The following is a 25229-nucleotide window of genomic DNA, read 5'->3' as shown; positions in this document are numbered from 1 at the left end:
AAAAGACTATCATCTTCCCAAAGGAGTTTTGGTATTTTGTGCTAACCATATTGTGTATATTTCCATAGTTTCCATGATATATTATGATTATTATCTTACTGTCGGGTTTTAATGCATTTAATTTTAAAATGAAAACCAGCGCACATTAAAAACGTATTTTAACGTTAATTATACTTGAGACTAGTAGTAGCATTTTATTATATATTCTGGTCATTTGTTGTAAATGTCCGTGTATGACGGCTAGAAAATAAGATCGACAAAGTGATTTTTCGTGTTTTTTAAGTGGTATTTACCGCTGATTATCACCCGTAACATAACAAGAACAACACTATAAAAACACAAACACAACCACGAACATTAACACTTGCAAAAATAACCTGAATAAGCTCTAACGTATACCATATTGCTTTTGCCATCTACACAAAAACACACCTGATGGAAATATCTTTTGTATACTTCTGTATTACAACAGACTTGATACACTTTGCTTAACTGTGAATGTTTGATTTGTCGTAAACGATGTTTTGCCTGATTACTTATGTACAAATACCCATGTAGAAGGTATAATTATTATGTTGATTTAACATTCCTATTATGTTGACACACTAATTGAATACAATTACTTGTATGTTCCGGTCGCTTTATCAATGGCGGATAGTGGAAGATGTATGCTATTGACGCGAACGATTAAAACAATAACAAAGGTTGAATGTCAATTAAAATCACATTATAAATTATTTTGTATACAAATGATACTTTTTTCACAGACAGCCTTTGCTTATAAAAAGCAATCTGAAACAAACGATACGTTTTTTTTTGGTTTGAATGTGGCAGGTATTGACTAATTGATATTGAAGAAGTTGAAAAATCAGCACTCAAACACATAACGATAGTTTACAAATCTCAGGAAACTTAAGTATTGATATTACACGTTTTTGTTGATAAGAGTTGTCTCCATTTTTAATACCGCCTGTGAATGTCTTTTTAATATATTTTGTCCTACTGGGGATTTGCTTGCGAGAAATGATTAATATATATATATATATATATATAAATATATATGTATATATATATATATTCGGAATTTCAGATATAAAAACTGTTATTTAAGACAATATTAACTGGTTCCTATACAGGTGGGTTCCCCTGTTTTCCGTTGTAATGATATATCTCTTACTTATTATGACGGACAGTTAACATACTCGTGCTTTCAATATCAATCTGAGCCTATCTAAGCGGTAAACCAGCACACAGTACATATATGGGCTGTACTCTGTGAAAAAGGGGTTAAATGCATGTGCGGAAAGTGTCGTCCCAGATTATCCTGTACAGTCAGCACAGGCTAATCAGGGACGACACTTTCCGCCTAAACTTGATTTTTGAGGAGAAGAAACTTTTTTGACACGAAAAATATTATAAAAGCGGAATGCATTCAACCCCCTCTTCACAGAGCACGGCCCATATATATGATTCTCAATCGCCATTTAAATTTACATTAAACTGATTCGAAGTAATGATTATCCGTCCCTAGGTGAACCTACCTAGTTATTCGGGCGAAATCACATGGCAATTTACCCACGTGCAAATAACAAATAGTTACATTAACTGCTTCTGCAAACTCTAGATCCATACGATGATCCATACGATGATTCGAAACAACACGCACAATCTAAATATTCACGTTTTGACACATTTCCAATCAGCCAAAAACAACAACAAAACACATCAACACACGCACACATACATACTAAATCACTTTCATCGTTTGGTTCATTTTAGTTTATGGAAATTGTAGTTTTTGCATTTGGAGAAATGACATTGCTTTCTTTTTGCACACAGAAACAAATGCAAAATTCAGAATAGATTTGTTGGTCCAACTTGTACAAGGAGCATCATAGATATATCTAACCGTTATTTTTCACATCATCAGATCAATTTTATTTCAGAAAATAATTAAACATTATGTGAATAGAGAGTTTAAATCAAATTTCACAAAAAGTGCATGCACAATACATGTACTTAGATATGTATTGAAAAGTTTAGCCTCGGTGACCTATTTATCCTCTCGTAGTCACACGCATACTCAAGTTTTCAATAAAATGCATGTGTTATTACATCTGTAAATACTGTCTTAGATGAAGTTTTAATAAGAACACTTATTAAATACACCCACCACGATGTGATTAAACGAACACACATAATAATATTAATCTATGAGCATTTTTACAAAGGATATTTGGCAGTTTTAAAGTACTTGTTAAAAGTCGCTTTGCGCCGTGATACAAACCTAATATTCTATCTCCTATTCAATTTCGCATGGGAAACTTTATATTGCTCGTCTAATAAAGTACATCTCTAAAGAATACAAAAGTGCAATTTTAAAAGCACGATTGTGCTTTTTTACTGTTTGTTTAGACGATTGCTTTAAAAGTCCCAACAGTTTATAATTAAAATCGATCGACATCGGCTCGGTTCAATCACGATTGTGACCGTGCATGACATTTTGTCCATATAATTTATCGCCTTTTACCGCCTTTTTGTCCTCCTATATAAATTCACATATTCAGTAGAAAAATACATACAAGATAGCTGCCTCATCTCAGGAATCATCACGCTGATCATGTTCTTTGATGAAAGTGATGATACTGTTATTGTGGTGGTGGTCTTTATGATCATCATAATCGTGATGATATTTATGGTTATGATTATGATGTGGATGGACGTGAAGATGGTGATCTTTATGAGGATGATGTTGATGGTTATGATTATCATGATTATAATCAAAGTACTGACAGTACTGGTGTGACGATGCTTTTGAAGAGGATTGATATAAAAGCTTCTATTTAATTTTATCTACATCACCACAATTGTGTATGTGGGTACGAAAATTTTGGGTAGGAAAAAAATGGGTACGAAAATTTTGGGTACAAAAATTATGCCAACAAAAAAATTAAGTAAGTAAAAAGATTTGGTTACGAAAAAAATTTGAGTAGGAAAAAAATTGGGTATGAAAAAAAATTTGGTTACGAGCAAAAATTTGGGTACAAAAAAATTGGGTACGAAAAAAATTGGGTACGAAAAATGTAGGGTACGAAAAAAAAATGGGGGTACGGGGAAGTAGTACCCGTGGGGAACTTGATCCTTTCAGCGAAACTGGCAGGCGGGTTACATTCTCGATCAAATATAACAAGAAATATCTTTAAAAAGGTATTCGACGCGTATTTTCTGTACCACTTATCTGAAAAAACTGTCTGTTACAGTAAAAACGTTTGTGGGTTATAACATTACGTTACATATAAATTCAAAACTTGACATGCTCTTTAATTACACCATGCTCTTTAATTTCACATGTATATCATACCAAACTTTATATTTCGTTGTTTCCTTTCCTGAGTTAATGATTTTATTTGTACGGACGTGATTTCACAATCCCATGTGCATGAACATATATTTTTATCATTTTGATTATTGTTATTTTTCTCTAATTCAATAAGCTCAGGCATGTTTGTTCGTTAAGTACGGCAATAATATCATGATGATTCCCGATCGAAAGTGGGTATGAGCACATAGTCGTAAGAGCACTTGAATACGTGAGTTCGCCCATGAACACATGGTAAGGTTAACTAAATCTTCGTGATATGACCTAATATGTGTTTAAAACAGCAAACAATATCCAAAAAACGAAGGAATTGTCAAACATAGTATGTGCACTGATTTGGCTCTGTAATTTATGTTTGAAAAGTTTAAATATGCAAAATGAGGAAGCACGCAGAAAAGCGAGTTTCACAGATATGATACGGCTATTATGCTGTTTATTTACCATAGTCGCTACAACATTTACAAATGGCAGGTTCGAAATAATTCGTTTTCTTTACACTCATGATCGCGTTGCAAGTTAATTATACACGTTTTAATTCGCAATTTATTTACTAAATCACGACAAATGTCAAATACAATACAGAAAATGCATAGTTGTTTCATTGATCTATAAACATATAATGGATTGAATATAACTGATTTAAAATTAACGTTTTCAAACTATTATTAAATCTTTTCCCAGTATATGCTGTCCTATTTATAGCTTAGCTTCCTATCCCTTTATCAATGATAATCAGCGAGGTATGCCGATTAGAAAAATCGAGCTATCTCAATCGGACTGGCTCGGTCTTTTACATCGGTTGCCATTGTGAAGAATTTTTTCATGATATGATAACTTAGACGATGCTTCGCAGCATCGTCAAAAATGACGATGATTATCCTAAAGATGATCATGATGGTGATGATTATTTTAATGACGAGCATGACGGTGTTGCTTCATGTCAGAATACGATCAACGTATCAAGAAGAAACTCTCTTATGATTATAGTTTCGACTGTTTGGTAATCAGTGCTGTGTTTAATACGTTGCTAGTAGTAAAATTGCGATCAGGCGCGCTCGCAAGAATGTAATCAATCACATGATTACCGTTGCTAGTTGGATTCATTTGAAAGGAACCCATAGCGCGCGACTTAATGAACTGCGAACATGTTACAATTGGAGGCTCGCTGAGGTATTAAGTCCGGTGACTTCAAAACTCATCGCCACCGTTTCGTCACCAGGGGTAACGACAGGGGTAACGACTGTTATCACAAATAAAATCATCGTCCACCCGGATTGAATGATTTATGAATTAGTTACTTTTTAGCATTTCGTGGCAAATAAACATATGGTTCAGTACCGTTTGCAGTCAAAAAATTAATATGAAACTGCAAAGAACTAATTAAAAACTAATAAATAAAAATAGATTTGAATATTCCTAAAATCGCCGTGTATTAAACGCGCGACTCATTAGAATTGTGAATCTTCGAATGAAAAACTAAGTGATATTTCTGAGTTGATCAACACTATTAAAGATTTTTGGTGACACGTTAAGGTGGTAAGCTATTGACAAACAAGCTGGAAAAGGACCCTCTTTGCTTTTTATAATGTTTTGTTGACATCAATTTGTGTAATGTACTTAATTTTTGTTAAGACATTTTTACGCTTGCTTTAACTTGACTCAAGTGAAATACATCAACCCGCTTTGCAGAATAATTCATCATCATCATCATATTCATCATCATCATCATCATCATCATCATCATCATCATCATCATCATCATCATCATCATCATCATCATCATCATCATCATCATCATCATCATCATCATCATCATCATCATCATCATCATCATCATCATCATAATCATCATCGTCGTCGTCGTCGTCGTCGTCGGCGGCGGCGGCGTCGTCATCATCATCATCAGCAGCAGCATCAGCAGCTCCAACAAGAACAAAGACAACAACAAAAACAAAAACGTAATCTTTTCCATTCTCTTTTTTTCCCTTATCTTCACCTTTTCCATTCCCTTTTTTTCCTTATCTTCACCGTGATTTTCTGTACCATCACTACAACCAACATCGACACAATCTCCATTGGTAACCGTAATGACTCAGCACGTACGTCGCCTAGGCGTCAACAGCCGACACTGTCGATAACACTTGACGTGGTAAAAAGATAATTTGATTTGCACAACATGAATAAATGCGTTCAAAAGATCAAATGGTAATGCGTCCTAAACCGATATAAGCCAATTTAAAATCAGTCGCGTGTATTTGATATTTTTGCAAATTAACTATTTTGTGCAAATAGTTTTGATGTTTACAACACATATGTGCATGGAATATTCAATCGTTTCCTCTTTATATTTGAATGGCAAGATTTGTATGGTTCATATTTTATGTATGTAATAAATTACCTTTAACGGATACAGGCGTGCATATGTGGCAAGGCGCTACTACCATAAAATTAAAAAGTAGTTTTGTTCTGGTAATTGATGTGGATCGTTTATTGCCAATCTGTGAATAAGGGATGTCTGACTGATGATACTTGACGTTATTTTATGGGCATTCGAATATGCACATTAGATTTAAGCTGGTTTTATGTCGTTAAAACGTTGTTGTTAAAGGGACTTGTTCACAGATTTAAGTAATTTTTATGCGTCAGTATATGTTTGGTAGTTGTAGATTTATCCAACGGAATTGTAGAACATCATTATAAAACAAAAAATGCAATTTAAGACATCAATAAAAAGAAAAGATTTGTCCTCAGCGGTTGTCGAAGAAGCGTCTTTTGGATAACAATACAATTGCATTTAACACTCGGCCATCTGAACAGGTACATGATTTCTGTCGTTTAACAACCTGTATAAATTAGGCAATTGTCGTTAAAAACAAAACGAAAGCCACGGAATCCTTCCAAATTATTTATTCGTTTACTGTTTGCAACGCTTTATAATTATATCAATGTCAACTAATTATTATGCATACAACCCGCCTGTATTTTCCTAGGAGTTGACGTAATTAGTAGTATTGTGCTCCTTGATCGATAGCATTCTTTTATTTTCTGAATCTTTGGCAAAGTCGTAAACTTTTTCCTTCAGCAATCGGTGTAACAACAACAACAACGACAGTAACAACTACAACAACCACAATCCAAATAATGCACCTATTTAAATTTGTAAAAATTGAAACTATACAATATCCGATGCATGTTATCTACATCAGACTATTCGGTATTTCACATTGTTGCAACATGTTGAAACATACTATGAATGGTCAAGACATCATGAATAAATAGAGAAACTGCATTTGTATCATCACACATTTCGAAATCAACGTAGCCAATTTTCATAATTTCAAGAACTCTGCATTCAGAAAAAAGAATATGTTTATATACATCTCCGTGTGTACATAACATAAATAGTAATTCATTATAGACAGACATGTACATACGTTTCCGTAGGGCTATTAAATATTTTTTTTAAATTGCTATTATCAACATTGTTGCGATTGTTTTGTTACCCTTCTAACTGAAGCCTTTACATAGAAAAGTTTCAATATACGGACATCATCATGTCAACGTCACGAGTGATCAAACTGAATTCATGTAATGTAAATCAAATACGAATAATTCACCGATGGCAGTAGACAAAAGCAACATTTCACAAATGTAAACGACAATAACAATAGATTCTCAAGTCATGGGTTGTTATAAACATAATAACTATCATATCAGTCAATAAAACAAAGATTGGTTAGATCGGATATTGAACTATCACATGGAACCAATCGACATTTATTTGTTCACTTTTGTCAGATATTGCTTGGCACCCAAAGCCTCCAGGCTTAACAAATCGATTAAAACCGCTGCTGAAACTTTGAATTGCCATGTCACGGGAATTACATATTCATGTTCATTATAAAACCAGATAGTAACGATACATAATTGATTACCCGACGCCTACAAACTTCGGTAATTTACAATACGACTATCCGTTCATAAAACACAAAATAATCTAGTACAAATTCACAAGGCTCCGAGCCAGTGTTATTACAAGTTTAACGTTGATTAACTCGTTCATAGTTTGTTTGACTGCTGCCAATTAAACAAAGGATCGAATCCCGTTTATCAGAGCGCTTAATAGAGCACCGTATGCCTAAATCTGACCCGCATTGTTCCCATATCCAACTTTCCAAGATCAAACCAATATGCGATATGCTAATTCGCTCAATGGTGAAAACGCAGGAAAAAAGAAAAATTGAACCTCACGCCGTCAACCTTTCGCTAATGAAATTCGGAATCGAATTGGAATGTAAACAGCAACGGATAAAGGTGATCGTGGCGCGCTTTCAAATTCAAATGAAGTTCTTTTGTGGGGCATTGTCGAAGATTAAACTACCGTGGCAGTGTAGATAGCTTGTTGGCAACCCAACCGCGGTGGAAGCGTTACCTATACAGTGCAGTGGAATGGATTAAATCTCAACGAGCTTATATGATTCGGATATATGTTAACTTCTTTGCAAAACCATGACCTCATGAAATACCCATATACAAATATTGTTTTACTTGTTTCGGAGACTTTGGTTTTACTTGAGTGAAATAAATTGTGGAGTTGCCGATAAATATATATTTTTTTATAAACGAAGGCGATGCCGAAGCTGGGGAGGCGGGTAAGTGAGTTTAAGTGGTCATATATAAGTGTGTGTAAGCTAAAAATGGTATGTACTCAACATAAGGTGAAGTGCATTTTTACACCCGTTTATTTAAAATCACTATTAGTCGAGCAATAGGTTAAGGCGATTATAGCAGACTATAGCAGATTTTAATCTTAAGTGTATATTTGGTTATAGATTTGGCACACTTCACAAAAAGATTTAATGGTAACTATTTAAAAGGTATATTAAATTACGTTCTTCATGTATATGAATGCTGAATGACATATACAATGTTTTGTACTTATTATGATTCATTCTCATGCGAATAATTCACTCGTTTACAATGATCGATTTTGAAGCATATGCATTTGTTTTTGGTTATTTTTTAGTACAAAAATAACATCCGGAGTGCACTTGGATGTAACGATTTTAGTTAATTGGCAAAGTGTATCATATTCAAAAACATATGAGCCGTGCTCTATGAAAAGGGGGTTTAATGCATGTGCGTAAAGTTTCGCACAAACTTGATTTCTGCTAAGAAGAGACTTTCTGTAAACGTAAATACCATAAAAGCTGAAAGTGTCGCCCCTGATAAGCCTGTGCTGACTGCACTGGCTAATCTTGGACGACACTTAACGCACATGCATTATGCCCCCTTTTCATTTAGCACGGTAAAATGATTAAGAAATCATTAATACTGGTTGCTTACATGATGTCATACCCAATTGACTAAGTCATTTTAACATATAGCCAATGAAAATGCTTTCTTTGTTATCTTACACGTTATAAGATAAAATATCAGAATCGCTGGTTTTTCATAAGATACATTGGGAAACTGTTTTACAAGAGAAGTTCGGACGAACTCGATCCCACACGTTTGTTTATGGACTATTATCAAAGATCTTAATTTTGGTTTGTGTATGTATAGTGAAAGGTAAAGTGATAGCACTTCAGACAATACACTATCAGTGAATGAATGATCAGGCGTGATTTTGTATTAAATTTCTTTTAATTGCAGTTTATCCAAACAATGCAGTGCTTTCTTTAGGAGTGATTGTTGATAAATTCGCTTATCGAATTCGGTCTTATAATATACAGGTTATACGAACTCTGTGTAGTATGGTGAATAGATGATATCTTATTTTGCTTCTTTAGGTCCGAGTTGACATATAGATAAATAATTTTGTCTAGAGTCGTATTAATGTAATCGTTATACTTAACAATGGACATATTTGTTTTCACGTGTTTTTGAAGAGAGACCGTAACTGTGTTCGCTGAAGTTTGAACGCCCATTAAGCACAATGGTGTAGTTTATTATGTAATCTAGTATGTAGTCACAGTTAATGTTTATAACATGAATGTTTTTAAATGCTCTCCCGATTGAAACTTTTTATCTTTTATTCTCCGTGAATTATTGTGTCTACATACAATTCAAAACCATAGTAAACTCAACTGGAATAAGGCAACTAAACGGAGGCAAAACGTGTGGAGGCACGTCAAATCAATGCCAACGTTCACTTACGAATTGTAATCCGTTATAATGGCATTACCTTCCCAATTGCTATCAAGCATCAATTTATCTTCATTGAAATGGAAAGGACCGAACTACGATAAGTTCATAAATTCCGAAATGAGACCAATAGGCAAATCTCTTAATATCAGCCGAATTCAGAAGTGCTTAGGGATTATCAGCGCGCCTTTGATAGTGTGGATGGATGACAAATGTGCAAAATCCCACCGATATCCGCGTTTTTATTAGCAATTGACGATGCTTATAAACCGAAATCGGTGCTGGATTTAAATGCAGGACGTTTAGGTTTAAATGAGCGCTATTACTATTGGTAATGCCCTTTTGCAAATCATGAAAATAATTCTCGTCAACCGTATAGTTGATGTTAACCCATTTATGCCTAGTGGACTCTCCCATCCTTCTAAATTGGATCAATTTATTTTCAAAATTAGGGATGTCTAGTATATTTATTTCTATATTTAGAATATATCTTACAGAAATTCCTTTAAGCAAACAGCGTAGACCCAGATGAGACGCCGCATCATGCGGCGTCTCATCTGGTCTACGCTGTTTGCCAAGGCCTTTTTTTCTAGATGCTAGGCATAATTGGGTTAAAGAATAGGATCCGGTGTATTTGTACAAATGTGTCGTGTGAATAATAAATAAACACACCCGCGCTCCGTTATCAAAACAGTATTGTTTAACAAGTTTTTGAACGTAGCAATCGATTAATCTGTTTCTATTTTCCCATTAAATATTAAAAGTAAAATTAAGTAAAGTTACTGATTATAATAAATCGATCGCTTAAATTTTAAATTTATTTATTCATGAAGGTTCTTTTTTATTTACAAAATCGATAAGTGACAATCTGTTCCTAATAAATTACAGCTCATTGATATTGTAAATATAATAAATAATTACTCTGTTTCACAGCCTTCTGTCTACCTTAATGTAAAGTATGCAGTAAAATGTGTTTAATGATCGGCGATATGAATATGGTCACTTTTTCGTGCAAATGTTTTTCACTACGGACGTAATTGAAAAGTAGCTTCTGAAAAAAAAATGTTTTCGTAGTAACCATTATTTTGATACAATTTCTGATCCCATTTACAAAGTAAATAGTAAATAAATAATTCAATCGAATATATGCGAACGTTTATTCTCTTTCGGGTTGACATCCTTAAATGTGAATACCAATCCACTTCACGAATAATGAGTTTATATTTGTGTGACATATAGCCAACCCATTATTGTGTGCAATCTGCTTATATCTTATTTAATAAAGATCTCAATTCAGTGATTGTAATAAAACAAACATTAAACCTGGGGGTAGGACATACTCATTGAAATACGAATTCATAATAACGTTCTTTAACAATGGGTTAATTGAAAATGAAAATGTAATAACACTCAGGTTACGCTGGTAGTGATAACATCATTTCATAACAAGAAGTAATAATTTTTAATTTTTTGAATTGGACGGAAGCTATTCTGTTTCAAGTATAATCTCCCCCCCCCCCACTCATATAAAACAAGTACTTGTTTAACCCAGAAAACGGACTCGCGATCGATGCAAGCGAACGGAAATACATGTGTTCAAGTTCAGCACATGGACTTTATTTTGAAATAGATGTGTATTGTTTACAAAACGAACATACGTGCCGTGCTCTGTGAAGAAGGGGTTCAATGCATGTGCGTAAAGTGTCGTCCCAGATTAGCCTGTGCCAACAGAGACGAAACTCTCCGCCTTAACTTAATTTTTGCGAATAAGAGACTTTCTTGAAGCAAAATTTTTTTATAAAAGCGGACAGTTTCGTCCCACACAGTCTAATCTGAGACGGCACTTTACGCACATGCGTTAAACCCCCTTTTTACAGAGCACGGCCCATATGTATTTATCTACTCATTTCCAAGTTGCAACCATTCACCTGTTTCTAATGTTTTTATGCCGTTGTATTTCGTGGCGCAAGCAAAATATGCAAATGAACTCGATTTTATGATAACTTAAATTTCCTACATAATTAATGATAGTTCGGATCCATACTACAATGACACTTTTGGGGGTTGAAGAGGGTATATGATTTTGCATTTTATAACACGAGTATGGGAAGCAGGATTAATTTTTTCTTGGTAACAGCCATATGACATTGGCATGCCACGAACATATAATTTGGGTGTATTTAAACAATACTAACATAAATCGTTTTGATAGAGAGTTTCTTCGTTGGGTTATTGTCGGTTTAAACATGGTGTCGTGTTTTTCATATTAAAACATAGGGCTAAATGGGTTTTCTTTCTCATTGACATACTGAAATTTTGAATCAGAACCAATATGTGAAAGGAGTAAAGATGTAATAGTTCACAATAGATAAGCTCAAGTTAGATCATTGTATATCAATTGTGAACAAATTAAAAAATATATTGTCTATCAACAAATAGTTGCTTTAACACGACAATAACGTTCTTTTTTTCACGTTAAAACTTGTAAAAACTCCTTTCAAGTGATAAAAATTAATACAACCCTTGCAAGATAAATTAATGTATTTTAACTTGGCATGTTCGAATGAACGTGTATGGTGAATAATTATATGCTATTAATGTTTAAGAAGATTATGTGTAGGTACGAAAGCGTTTGGTAAAAACGGGACGAAATGACCGAAATATGTGACGTATATGTTGATTATCACAAGAAGCACTTCCAGCTAAGGTACACTGGTACACAGAAAATATGCGATTTGAAGTTGCCAAACGTTAATATTTCACTGACATTTATTCGTTTATTGAATGTCGTTAAAATGTCCATCACGATTTGTGCACATTCTAATTTTTGAACATATCCCTTATTGGGCTAACGTTGGAGTGCACGGGTGTACATAAATACAGAGTGTGATCAAGAACGAAGTGAGAATCAGACATGATGTATGCAATCGTAAAAATATAAAATAATTCGCCAACCTTTATTTCTATATGTACAATTTAGTCGCCAGTACATGATAATTGAATACCTCGAATTATTTCATCACAATACTTGTTTATAGCCAAACTGGAATTATTTTTATGAGATATTCACGGGCACTGTCTGCAAGGAACGCCTTCCCTATGTCACGTCTAGGTAGGGAAAGATCTGCTTTCATAAAAGGTGAAGGGTACTTCGTAAAATAGACAAGGTGGAAACTGGACAAGTCTAGTGACATTTTCGAATTAAATAACTAATGCAACCCTGTACGGATCATTCCAGGGGTAATGAAAGGTGGCGGGGCGGGAGGGGCAGAACGGTGAACGACCCAGTACCCTGATTTAACTCTTGATCTTTTCCTTTACAGGACTGTAATGTTAGTAATAACTATGCATACGCGCATGTATGAAACAAATGTTCGATTCGCACCTAATGAGTTAGTTATTCTGTTTATTAAAAAGTGGAATTCACATAAAACGTATCACTGTATATATGCAAATTGGTGTTTATGAAACACGGTATAGCCAAACAATATGTGCAAATAAGAGCAGATGTTTTTGGTTGGTAGAAAAAACAACACGTTTTCCTTTTTTTCATTCTATAGTCTGTTGATGCTTTACAAACCAAACAAACATGTTAATGAGCCCGAGCATCAAGGGGGCTATAAATGCACACAAAACTTACATGAACTATCCTGATTAGTCCCACTTGCAGCAAGGCATGCTGGTTGCGTTTAGGTTAGATCAATACATTTTATTGTCGTTTATATCAAGATTGTTCCATTCATAATGTACCCTACCTAACAGTCGTTATTTCACCACCTCAGAAACTACGTCGACGACAAAATTAATCAATTCATTTTGGTGTAAAATTCTCCATATCACACTGAACATAAACATACAACAGATAGGTATTAACATGCGGAATCTGCTTTAACAGTGTCGAATACAAACTAATCATACGTTTATTCACCCACTCTTACACGCCTTAAACTGCTTTCTGACACAGTTTTTATAATGCGAGCGAAGTTTACGTGTTGTAAAATTATTGCAAATTATGCTGCTTCACTCATCATGATCTAAATATTTAAACAAAGGAAATTCGCGTGTTTTCCTTATTAAGCTATGTTATGAAACATATATTATGAAAACATAATGCTTAAAAATTGGTTTCTTTTATCATTTACCGTCCATTTTTATACAAAGATTTTGTTTTGTCATGAATGTCTAATAGAAGGCATTAAAAAATTCAACAATTGCATGCGTGGACATTAAAGCTTTGCATTATTGACATACACTGTCGGGCGTTTTTAAATCAGTTTTATAGATGATCGTTCGGTTTAAGTTATCAAACATTATACTATTTTTTATTATAATGGATCATTTTTGCATGATTAAGAGAATTATTCTTACTTGTTTAAACATAACATCATACATCGCGTTATACATAACCTATGTTGATTTCAACGGAGGGCATGGTTTTCATTTCCAAAAATGTTTTCGGATTTTTGGTCTAATATGTATTATCTATGGATTAATATTCCAGAAACATGAGAATTCTGGTATAAAACCAGCAAACGCTAGTTTGATGTAAAAAGTAATTTCATATTTTGCTTGACGTGTTATTTCAATTTGTTTTATTTTGCCATTTCGTTACTGTTGTAAATTGTGTCCAATCTTGTCATCTTATGTTGAATCAAACCCAGAGGAAGCGATACTGTTACTGGTTATAAACCAACAGCCGGTCATGTTTATAACCCGTCGTGTTGTGTTTGAAAAATAAAAAAAAACAGTTTTATGTTCATGTTTCCATTTTTGTATGAAGATGATTTATTCAAAATGTAAAACATTTCATTAATTTCACAGATTGGCAAGTACTTTCGTAACCTAGATGCACGCATTGTTCGTGAACGCAATCTTTTGAAGGAAGGATTCTCTTTAATTATCATGTGGTTAATTACGTTGCAAATTCATTCGAATCATTCAAGAACACCTGGCTGCAATGAGGAACGTAGCCTGCTGCTTTGTGAAACCTCAATTTAAATACATATACCGAGTACCGACTATCTATAGATATCTTTGCAATAAAAAGTTGCTACCATCGAATATGTTAAGAAGGTCGCATTTTGTTGCTCCATGCTGTGTTTTCAATCACTCACTTGCAAAGATCAAAAGCACTTACAACCATTTCAGAAACGATCGAATTCATCGAAATGATCATTCATCAATACGGACGCTTGTTTGTCAAATGCAATTCATTTACACGTATGTATGCGGTAAAGAAATTAACATCAAAGTCGTATTTGGAAAAAAGCAACCAAATGTGTTTCCTTCAGGGCTATAAAAGATGCAAAGCATGTAGTTAAAGTCAAGTTAATGCCATTCCTTATTGGATAAATGGTTAAACGCAGTTGCGTACTTATGTATGTTATTTTGATAGCTGAATGTTGATCATACATTTATGTTTAAGTGAACATTGACGCAAAGATATGTAGCGAAATTGTAAAAACTTCAATTTAAGTGCAAGGAAATCATTACTTTAAGAAACAGCTTCACAAATAACTGTAAGTTAAAAAATGGTTTCACCGTTCGCAAAGAAAGACCTTTGTCAACGCTATTTAATCGAGAAAGCACGCTCCATTGCTATCAAACATGGCTTTAGTCTTTAACATCTGACATGCGTCACTCTATCAGAGGCATCGGGTACCAAATACCAGGGTTGTGGCGTTCAAATCAGTGGGAAAAGTACAAACAAACACAGAGGGGAGCAGAAGTCAAACTACACACGTAATCGTCTTTGCAAGATTATTCCATCTTGCCTGCTGCGATAAATTTGTCGATGCATTCAAAGTGCCATTTTCAGGTTTAAGTATGATCGCGATGGAAATCCCGACTGTCACATTGACGTATGTGTAAAGATAATATGAGTAAACGCATGTATATTATATAACACAGATAACGTAATGTGATGTGGTGAACTATTTTATGAATATGACTGGCAAATGACTTTCCAATCGGAAGCGGATCTTTCCTTGGGATATGTTGAATTGTTATGCTTATTTCAATTATCCCAAACTGTATGTCATAGAAAAAACGCCATGGCGCAATCAGTTAGGATTTCTTGGTAATATACCCACACATGTATGTGTATCATTATTGATTATGGTAACGATCTATTGGTTGGTTTTATTTGACGAAACGATGCGACTGTCTCCAATAGAAAGTAGTAAACACTATATTACTGACGCGTTTCATTTGGTGATACTACCCGACAGTCTCAAATATGAAGCAATTTGCGATTGCCACGTTTTAGCCTAACCCTAAGACAAGGAATTGGATGTATTGAACAAATGGCAACATCCATCCGTGTGTTTGCCATATACAAAAAGCATGAGTGCTTGAAAAAGCGTCTGTGTAAACGTGTACGTTTAATCTGTAAATAGTGTCATATTGTTACGCCGAAATGTGTGCGTTTATATTAAACTGATTAACGTCATTAATAATGCATTTGACCTTTAACCTAAAAGTATGACCATAACATTTGAATTATGGGCTCGCGTCTTCCGATATCCACAATGGAAGAATAGTCCTGCCAAGCTCAGACAAAATGACGCACGAACACACACTTACAGACGCACACACTCAGCCTTACCGAAAGCTTGAAAAGAATCTTTTCATAAACAAGTTTCAAAAATTTGCAGTACAAAATATTAAAGAGCATTAAAGCGCTATCATACACATACATGCACAAGTAATAGCCGATGATTCCTCAGTCCTTAAACCATGTACGTGTGTATACAACTTTCGAGACAAGTGACGGCACCGTATATTTCTTTCGCACTTAACGTTTTCATACCAAAAAATATCAAATGCATTCCTTATGAATGAAAAGTTCTCAGCAAATAAACATCTGTCCCGTAATCGTTCATAGTTCATAGGTGACACGTAGTTACTAACAATGTTCATTACTCTTAAATTACCAGTGTGTAGCCTATCATTCGATATCTCGTCATGCGCATAATGCCAAGATGACGAGTTTTGCATTAACTACCATTTTCTCGTGCCGCGCATGGGACCAGTCGGTCCCTCTCTATTTATTTTAATTTCTCTGCATAATATAGGATAAAATATTCAACAACACCACATATCAGTTTCTAGTCCAATTTAATGTCTAACATACTTAATATTTTCGGTTATACAAATACAGTCTGATAGCTACATGATCGTATCTTTCTCGATCCGTACACCTCCAAGTCTAAACGCTAACTCTACCGCGGAGTGCCTCTCTCCTTCCAAACATCCCCATTTTGTCCCCAAATTAATTTGCATATTTTTCCTTTAAACTTTTGATTGGTCCTCAGCTAGTATGGTTATTATTCATTGGTTGATTCGTCAGAATATTCTAGAAGGAACACTTTTTCATGTATTCACTTGCTTGGCGGATATACTAAAATTTAATCAATATATATTGGTACTAATCAATTTTTATTGATATAGAGTAATTCTGTTACTTTCGTCAGTACTATAACTTTTGTACCCCAGACAATAGGTGACCTTTTCATCTGTGCTGTTTATTGACCATGAGTGTTACTTATAATCTCGTATCTATATGCCGACTCTGGACTCAATGTGTTCTTATTTGAAATTTAATCAGGTCTGACTTTCCATGTTATTGATTCCAATTATACCCCACCCTGAGTGTGTTTGCTACTTTAAATAAATCTTAACCAGGTCTTAGTTTTGTAAATACCTCCCATTATTAATTGTTCAGACTTTATCTTAACATTGCATATATACATTATTTGAATATACATATTATCCTTTTTAATTTCTATCGTAAGAATAAAGTCATAAGAATAAACGATAAACGATATGTTTGCATACTCGCTACTGATATACTTGTCAATATTTCGTACATAAAGAAAACCCAAATATTTCACCCAATTTCTCATCATTATTTGACACATCCTTATGGTTCACTAGAACTAATGCTTCTTAAAATGGCATAGCATCATAACTTCACACTGTTTTGTATAGCATTGATTATAAATGCCAGGGGTTTAAATGGATACAAATTGTAAGCTTAAATAGGTTTAACACTTTTTAAGTATGCACTATTTTGGTCATGATTCTGTATATTAGGCATGTAACTATTGAGTGGTTTCACATTTTTCCCTCTTTCAAATAATTTTTTATTGATTAATAGCTCTACTTTAATTCATAAGATTACATAAATTTATCAGTTAGTCATAATGTGTTAAGCAAACTATATGCGTACATCAGCTTGCTTAAAAACGCTAAAAAGAATTTGAAATTTGCTTCACCTCGAGCAACTTTTTTGCAATAGCATAATGTAAGCTAGTAAACATGTATCTTGATTTTAAAATATGCCATCGTTTTTACGAAAGAGGTACCTTTAACTTACGTTTAACACTGCGACACACAATTAAAGGCATGGGGTGTATTTGGTAGTTTAACATTTATTTAGGCATTTTAAGCCACGTGATAGATTGCATTGCCTCTATGAAAGTACTAGTGAACTCGGATCTTCGGAACATCGCTGTCATTGGTTGATCCGAACGGAAATACCTATTCACATGTTGACAGGAGATAAAGTTTAGCAAATGGAGCGTAATTATCATACTTTAAAAGTGCTGCATTTGGAAACCATAACATATTTTCCATTTTTTATGCTTGCTTATTAATTGACGGGTTTAACTAAACAAAGTATATTCTTCTAAACAATATCGACCTTTCGGAAAAACATGTATTAGTTTCACTTAACCAATTGATTCCACTCACCATCTAAAGTAAATTTGAGAAAAATATGAAACCATGTTATTTGACTGTATCATGACGTTTTGGTAAAACGACTTTTACTATAACTATTAAACGACTTTTACCACTACTATTAAACTACCTTTACCATCACTATTAAACAGATGTTTGCTGCTTATGCCAACATATTCACTTACAACCATTAAAATGAAAGAACAACTAAATAACGCTGCAGAAGCAATTGTGAACAAGAGATTTGTTTGTCAGAAACACAATGCACCCTATTGCGCCGCTTTGAAACCATAAATTTGACCTTTGACCTTGAAGGATGACCTTGACCTTTCACCACTCAAAACGTGCAGCTTCATGAGATACATAAGCATGCCAAATATCAACTTGCTATCTTCAATATTAAAAACGTTATGACCAAACTTTAACGAAGGTTTAAGTTGTAGGAAAGAAAAATACAATGGTAATTGGCCTTTGACCTTGAAGGATGACCTTGACTTTGACTTTTCACATCTCAAAATGTGCAGCTCCGTGAGAAACACATGCATGCAAAATATGAAGTTGCTTTCTTCAATAATGCAAAAGTAAGTAAACTTTAACCAAGGTTAAAGTTTTGGGACACACACAATGAATGAATGACAGACAGACAGGCCAAAAACAATATACCCCCGATCTTTCGATCCGGGTTCATACAAATTTTACGTAGTAAAATTACACAGGGCATGCATTTCGGGGACAACTAACTCGACATCGAGTGAAATATGCCAATCTAGAATGTCCTGATGAAACTGTGTTTTTTGTGTGCTTGTCTCCTGTATTGTTTTCGGTTTGCGTCGCATTCTTTGGTTGAGTTGATATTGGCGACCGACATCGGTATTAAGTTCAACGTGTCTAGGATTCAATTTTAACCTATTGCATTGGTAGAGACTTTGTAAGGATGAGAACGGGGATTTAAAGATCCGACGAACATCCCTTATAGTTAATTGATACGTGTGTTTTAACCTGCGAAACTTTGATCGTGAGCTTCTTAGGTTTTTGCATTGTGCTTATGCTTTTTTCTTAAATCATATTGACATGAATAAAAATATCTTTGGTATAACGATAGATACATTTAAAATAGTAAATAGAATATAAATTATTAACATGCCATTGAAATGCGCATATCATGGTATTAATATCAAGTCCATAATTCTTTTATATGTCCTTAAAATTATTTGAAAACAATATCAGTTTAACGAGTCGGATAATCAATAATGTTTTAGAATGCTATTACACACGTAATCAAATGTTCATTTCAATGATTCTATGTCTGTTTAAAGATGTGTTTAACAGGTGAAATGCCCACAAGTAGCAATTTCTGCACGGTGCAAAAACAGGTTGTAGCATTTTGTCTGAGTGAAAATATGAACGAAGAAAAGAAATGTTCTGCGATCGTTATTGTAATGTTTGAAAATTCAATAAACAACAATTACCACGATAGTATTTCATTTGTCCATTGGGTTTCAAACTTTCCATGTCGAATGGAACACGTTTAGAAAACATATACATTCTAAAGAAGTGGATTCTGCATATGAACAATAACGTATTTGAGCTCTTAACTGATAATTTTCATCCACTCAAACGCTGTTGTAACTGTTGTAAGCATAATTTCAACATGTTTCTAGTCAAATGAATCTTGATTCATCAGTAATAGTCCATAACATCTGTTAAAAGTTAAAAAAGCGTAACTAATGTCCATTTATAAGCAATGGTTTTTACTGGTAAATACGGTAAAACACGTATTTTTCTATGAACCTTCGTATTTGAACATAAGAGATAAACTAATAATGCTTTTAAATTGATATATAAAGTATTCATAGGATTCAACGATTTCTTTTCATGAAATGGAAGTTTTGCATTTATTGACGTGCAAAGACGCATCGTGAAAATAAAAATCTATTCTATAGGTCGTAGTCTTTACATTCATTTGAACCAACCAAGCATTTAAAGCGGTTTTACATGATGAGAGAAAATATTCCGTTCTCGATCAAACGGATATCATGCACTTTGGTGCATACAATTTTAAAAGACCGCATTCCTTATTTGTGCACCTAATTAGTAAAACCATGAAAGGCCTAAGACGTGTAAACATTTAGTGCGTAACGCGTTATTTTTATAGCATAATAATAATTAGGATGTTACATGTTTGGTAACTATGTGATGTTTTTTATATACTTAAGTGGTTGTAAATAAAACGTAATTCATATTTAACGGTTCCAACAGTAATCTAGGTTCGTGTGCCCTCCTTTGTGTGTATCTATTTGTACAAAAGAGTATGTTGTATTTATTTAAAATCATAGGTTTTGACGACTTAACATACATGCACTAATTTTCGTACTAAATACATGAAGTGCTTTTCCCCATACAAAGGTCATGCAAGTAGTACTTCCATTGACATGCAGCCGTTACTGACAATCTAAATTCATGTCAAATACATGGACCTCCCAGCTGCCTCTAAGAATGACAACGCGTACTTCCCTTATCCTCTATTTAATATATCCATACAAAGTAAGATTAGTTAACATTCAGGTTTTAACAAGGTCCCATATTTATTCGTCATGCACATTTTTTTGTCCTAAACATTTCCTCTGCAAGAATATACGTAAACTTAAAGTCAGAAATACAAATCATATTCGTGTGTTGGGAAACAAAGAAGCATCTCGTTAAAATTCTTATTCATGTTGACTTGCTTCAGTTGCTTCAGTTGGTTTGAATATTTGTAAATGATCGGCTCATGTTTTGTTATCACTGTTGTTTAAATGGTTATAGATTATATAATGTAAGTATAAATGTTCATATCTGAATAAACAAGAGCTGTGTTTGTGAAACACAATGCCCCCTACTGCGCCGCTTTAAAGCCATATATTTGACCTTTGACCTTGAAGGATGACCTTGACTTTTCACCACTCCAAATGTGCAGCTCAATGAGATACACATGCATGCCAAATGACAAGTTGCTATCTTTAATATTGCAAAAGTTATCGCAAGTTACCAAGGTTAAAGTTTTGAACAGAATGACAGACAGACAGACAGACAGGCCAAACAAATATACCCCCGATCATTCTATCCGGGGGCATACAAACGTTGACATTTGATTTTAGATTGACATTCGCGCTTTTGTCTGAATATTCATAATTCAGCGTGACTATAATATCGAATTTATGTGCACTGAAACAGTTTCTAAATAATGTGTGAACAAATCAAAGTGATCACATGGTTCCACCGTTCGCAAAGAGAAAACTGTCGAATTGTCTTTAAATCCAGAAAGCTCATTCGGTGCCTCTTTTATCGCTTATCAACATGTTTGACATTTTTTTATTGCACATGCGTCACTCGATCAGAGGTAACGGTTATCAAATGCCGACTTGTGTCTGGGAAGAGTACATACAAACACTGCGGGGCGCATAAGTCAAACTTAGCACGTAATCATCTTTGTACGCTTATTCCTGACCTGAATGCTACGATTAATTGGTCAATGATTTTAAAGTGACATTTGTTTCGGGTAAACTTATTATCGGCCCTGAAAACCAGACGGTTGATCGATGTATGTGCACTGTTTTTATACCATAGACAAGGACGTGTTACAAGTTTGCACGATACCAGAAGCTCTGTGTTCGATTTTATTTAATAATTATATCTTTATCAAGTTTGAACTTTTTACCGGTTTTGACAATATTTTTTCAAATGTAGCATGTATGGGTATTATACTGGCAAATAACGCTCGGATCATCAGCATGCATTGTGCAGTTATTACTTATTTAACATATATATATATATATATATATATATATATATATATATATATATATATATATATATATATATATATAAATATATATATCAAACGAAGACTTTCGAGAAATATGTCCAACCTCCAACAAATGACATATGACATAAATGATATATAGTTAATAACAGGTTACTTAGCATATCTTACCAACATATATATATATATATATATATATATATATATATATGCTAACAATATGGTCATTTTTATCAGTTAACCTTCAAATTTACAAAGACACCTTTAAGATTCTAAACTATGTTTTTTTGTACTGAATTGTGTATGTTTTCAAAAGGAATGATCGTGCCATTGGTCTAACTTCGCCAATTGTTCAGGTAGTTTTAATATGTCCTTGCAATTGGTGCATACCTTTCTACTTGAGACACCCGCGTCGTTCCGTCACATCATGCGAAAAGACAGGTCGTAACACTTTAAATAATCTTCCACATGAGTTTTTATAAGTCTATGAAAACTAAATTGATTGATGTCGTCGCAATTTTTCGTCTGCGATATACTGTTCGTAATAAACGAACTTAGCATATCTTACCAACATATATATATATATATAAAGGTGTCTTTGTAAATTTGAAGGTTAACTGATAAAAATGACCATATTGTTACACTGACTCCCGGATACAAGAGCGTTAGTTAAACACTTGCTGGTGTAAAATGCCAAGAAACACTATTTATTAATTTAATACGGTGCAAAAAGACAAAGTAATCTGTACTATTCGACCGTTTCATTAAGTGATTTTACGTTATATATGTGTACACATGTCCGCTTATATAAAATGCATTAACATATATCTTCGAACTAATATGTTCGAAGCAGTTGAAATGGATCCTAGATCAAGTTTACATCACAAATTAATATTATGTCTGGTGCCACATTTATTATAGCATTGATAAAAACGTGAATTTTTTACTTTATTTTATGCCTGTTAAAATGGAGAGAGCGGATGGTATCTGGTTTCCAGCCACATATATCATGACATTAACAAAAAACGAGGTGTTTGCTTTGATTTCAAAATTACATACATATTTTACGAAAAAACGCAGGCATTCAATCAGGCAAATCATAACGACTTGTAATTAAATCGTACAGCATGTGGTTCGGTATGGCCTTGTGCGACCCATGTACATTAAATGCGATGGGTTTGAAATGCAGTTATTATTGATAGATCGACGGTTTAAATTTAACGTTTACATGCGCTTTTGCAATAATGCTTACGGATATTTCACTCGATTTTGTAGTCATTTATCGAGTACGATGTCGTTAATTTATCAATTATTATTTGTTATCCAAACTATACATGGATTGCCTTGTATAAGAAACGATTGCAGTGTTATAAAACACGTTGACCTTGAACAACTGCTGTTACCATTGTATTACATAAGATCGTCAAAATGTGCCAACAGTTTCAAATAGTAATCCTTCCATCAATATATTATAACCCAACAATTACACGAACCATGCGAAATCAAAAGAAACTCATTCATGTTTTCATCCACGAAATACATTCTTTTGACATACAACTGATGCATGAAGTGTAATATGAAAATGGCATAACCTGATGTGACATGAATTCATTATAATTGTGTGTACTCCCATCCCTGTTTAAGGTGGCGTCGCATTATCCGATTGTGTTGACATATGCGACAGTAACTGGTATTACATACATCTCATCAATCGGGCAATTTTCAACTTTATCATTGGTTGAATTTCTTTATTGATGTCAATATCAATTATATATCGCGCGAATAGCTTGCAAATCCAATTAATAAGTGTTATTTTGCTTACTTAACTTTTATTGTTTACGTTTATATTTTGATTCAATCATTGGGATGGGGAGTGAATATCTTTTTGGTATTTTGTACTTAATACACGCTTAGTTTTCTTTTGACATGGTAGCTCCTGACCAGAATGTGGGTATGGTCACGTATGACATAATACCCATTTTCTATATGGCGGGGTTCATATACGAGTATAAGCGTGTAAGTTTAAGTTGACGACGTTTACTCTTGTCGTGTGCCGATTACATACAATATTTTGCATACAATATTTGTGCTGAAACAGGTCTTCCTTTGCAATTAACTGAACCCCTACCGATATGTTTTTCTTGCGTGGAATATTATTGCATTATATAGTTTTCTGTGTTTATGTTGAACGACAATATATTTCTTTTCGTTTAGCCTCATTTGTTTACAGTTTGAAATTTAAAAAAATCTTAAGGCTGTGATCAGCTCACTATAGTAATCAAAGTCTTATAACGAGCGTGTGTTCACAATTTAGTATTACTTTTGTTTTGTCCTTTAGTTGACAATTCTTTTTCTGTTGGCTCTGGCGTACCTTTAAAACTACATAACTGCCTATATTTAAAGTCTTATTTTCATTCGTGCTTTTCAGGTATAAGTATTTCAATTAGACAGAATTTTCATTCAAATTTAATTTCATAGATAAACAGGTTCAATATTCTTATAAGTAGAATTTGATAGCAAAATCGGTCGATTAACTCAATTATTCAATCTTGTTTCAGATTTCTATTATACGTGTTGTCAAATGTCTTCTTATTTTTGCAATAATCTGCGATAAACATCGTCGTTTAACAGAACGAATGTTAGGTCATGTCTATAGATATGATAGTTTCACAAGATGACGATTTTAATTTTAGGTCTTTTGTATTATTGTGTTTTACGGTGTATGGTAAGATAAAACTTGTCTGGAATTTTCATTCTTGCAGTTTTTATAATACATTCTTTTATATTAATTTTGTTATTTTCATTACCGTTCCGTGAAAGCAACGATCTTTCTATTAACCAGCATTAATGATATTGTCTACACGTACGTATATAGTGAGTTCGCCGTAGGAAAATTGTGTTATTTTATAAAATAAATTTCAAACTTTAAATAAATACTATAATTATGCATTTTTTTTAGTATATTGCTGACCATGTTATATGATATTTAAAATAAATATTAATAAACTTAGATGAATACAGTGAGGTATGAGAATCAATTACTGTTTTGTGACCAAAACGAAGAAAATACCCGGGTGTTAATTAGTTCTTAAGCAGACGAGAAGATTATACAATTTGTTCCTTAAATAATAAAATATTTGTTTTGAAGTTTATGAT

At 33.7% G+C, this 25229-nt stretch overlaps 1 protein-coding gene across 11 annotated transcripts in view; it reads left to right on the top strand.

Moving 5' to 3' along the window:
- Positions 1-25229, top strand: part of LOC127855251 (uncharacterized) — a 61491-nt gene that overhangs the window by 429 nt on the left and 35833 nt on the right. The window lies entirely within an intron of this gene.

This window comes from Dreissena polymorpha, chromosome 13 (genome assembly GCF_020536995.1).
Source record: "Dreissena polymorpha isolate Duluth1 chromosome 13, UMN_Dpol_1.0, whole genome shotgun sequence".
In the NCBI taxonomy this organism is placed as follows: Eukaryota; Metazoa; Mollusca; class Bivalvia; order Myida; family Dreissenidae; genus Dreissena; species Dreissena polymorpha.
The sequence above is the reverse complement of the archived record's forward strand: the minus strand, read 5'-3'. Positions and strand labels throughout refer to the sequence as shown.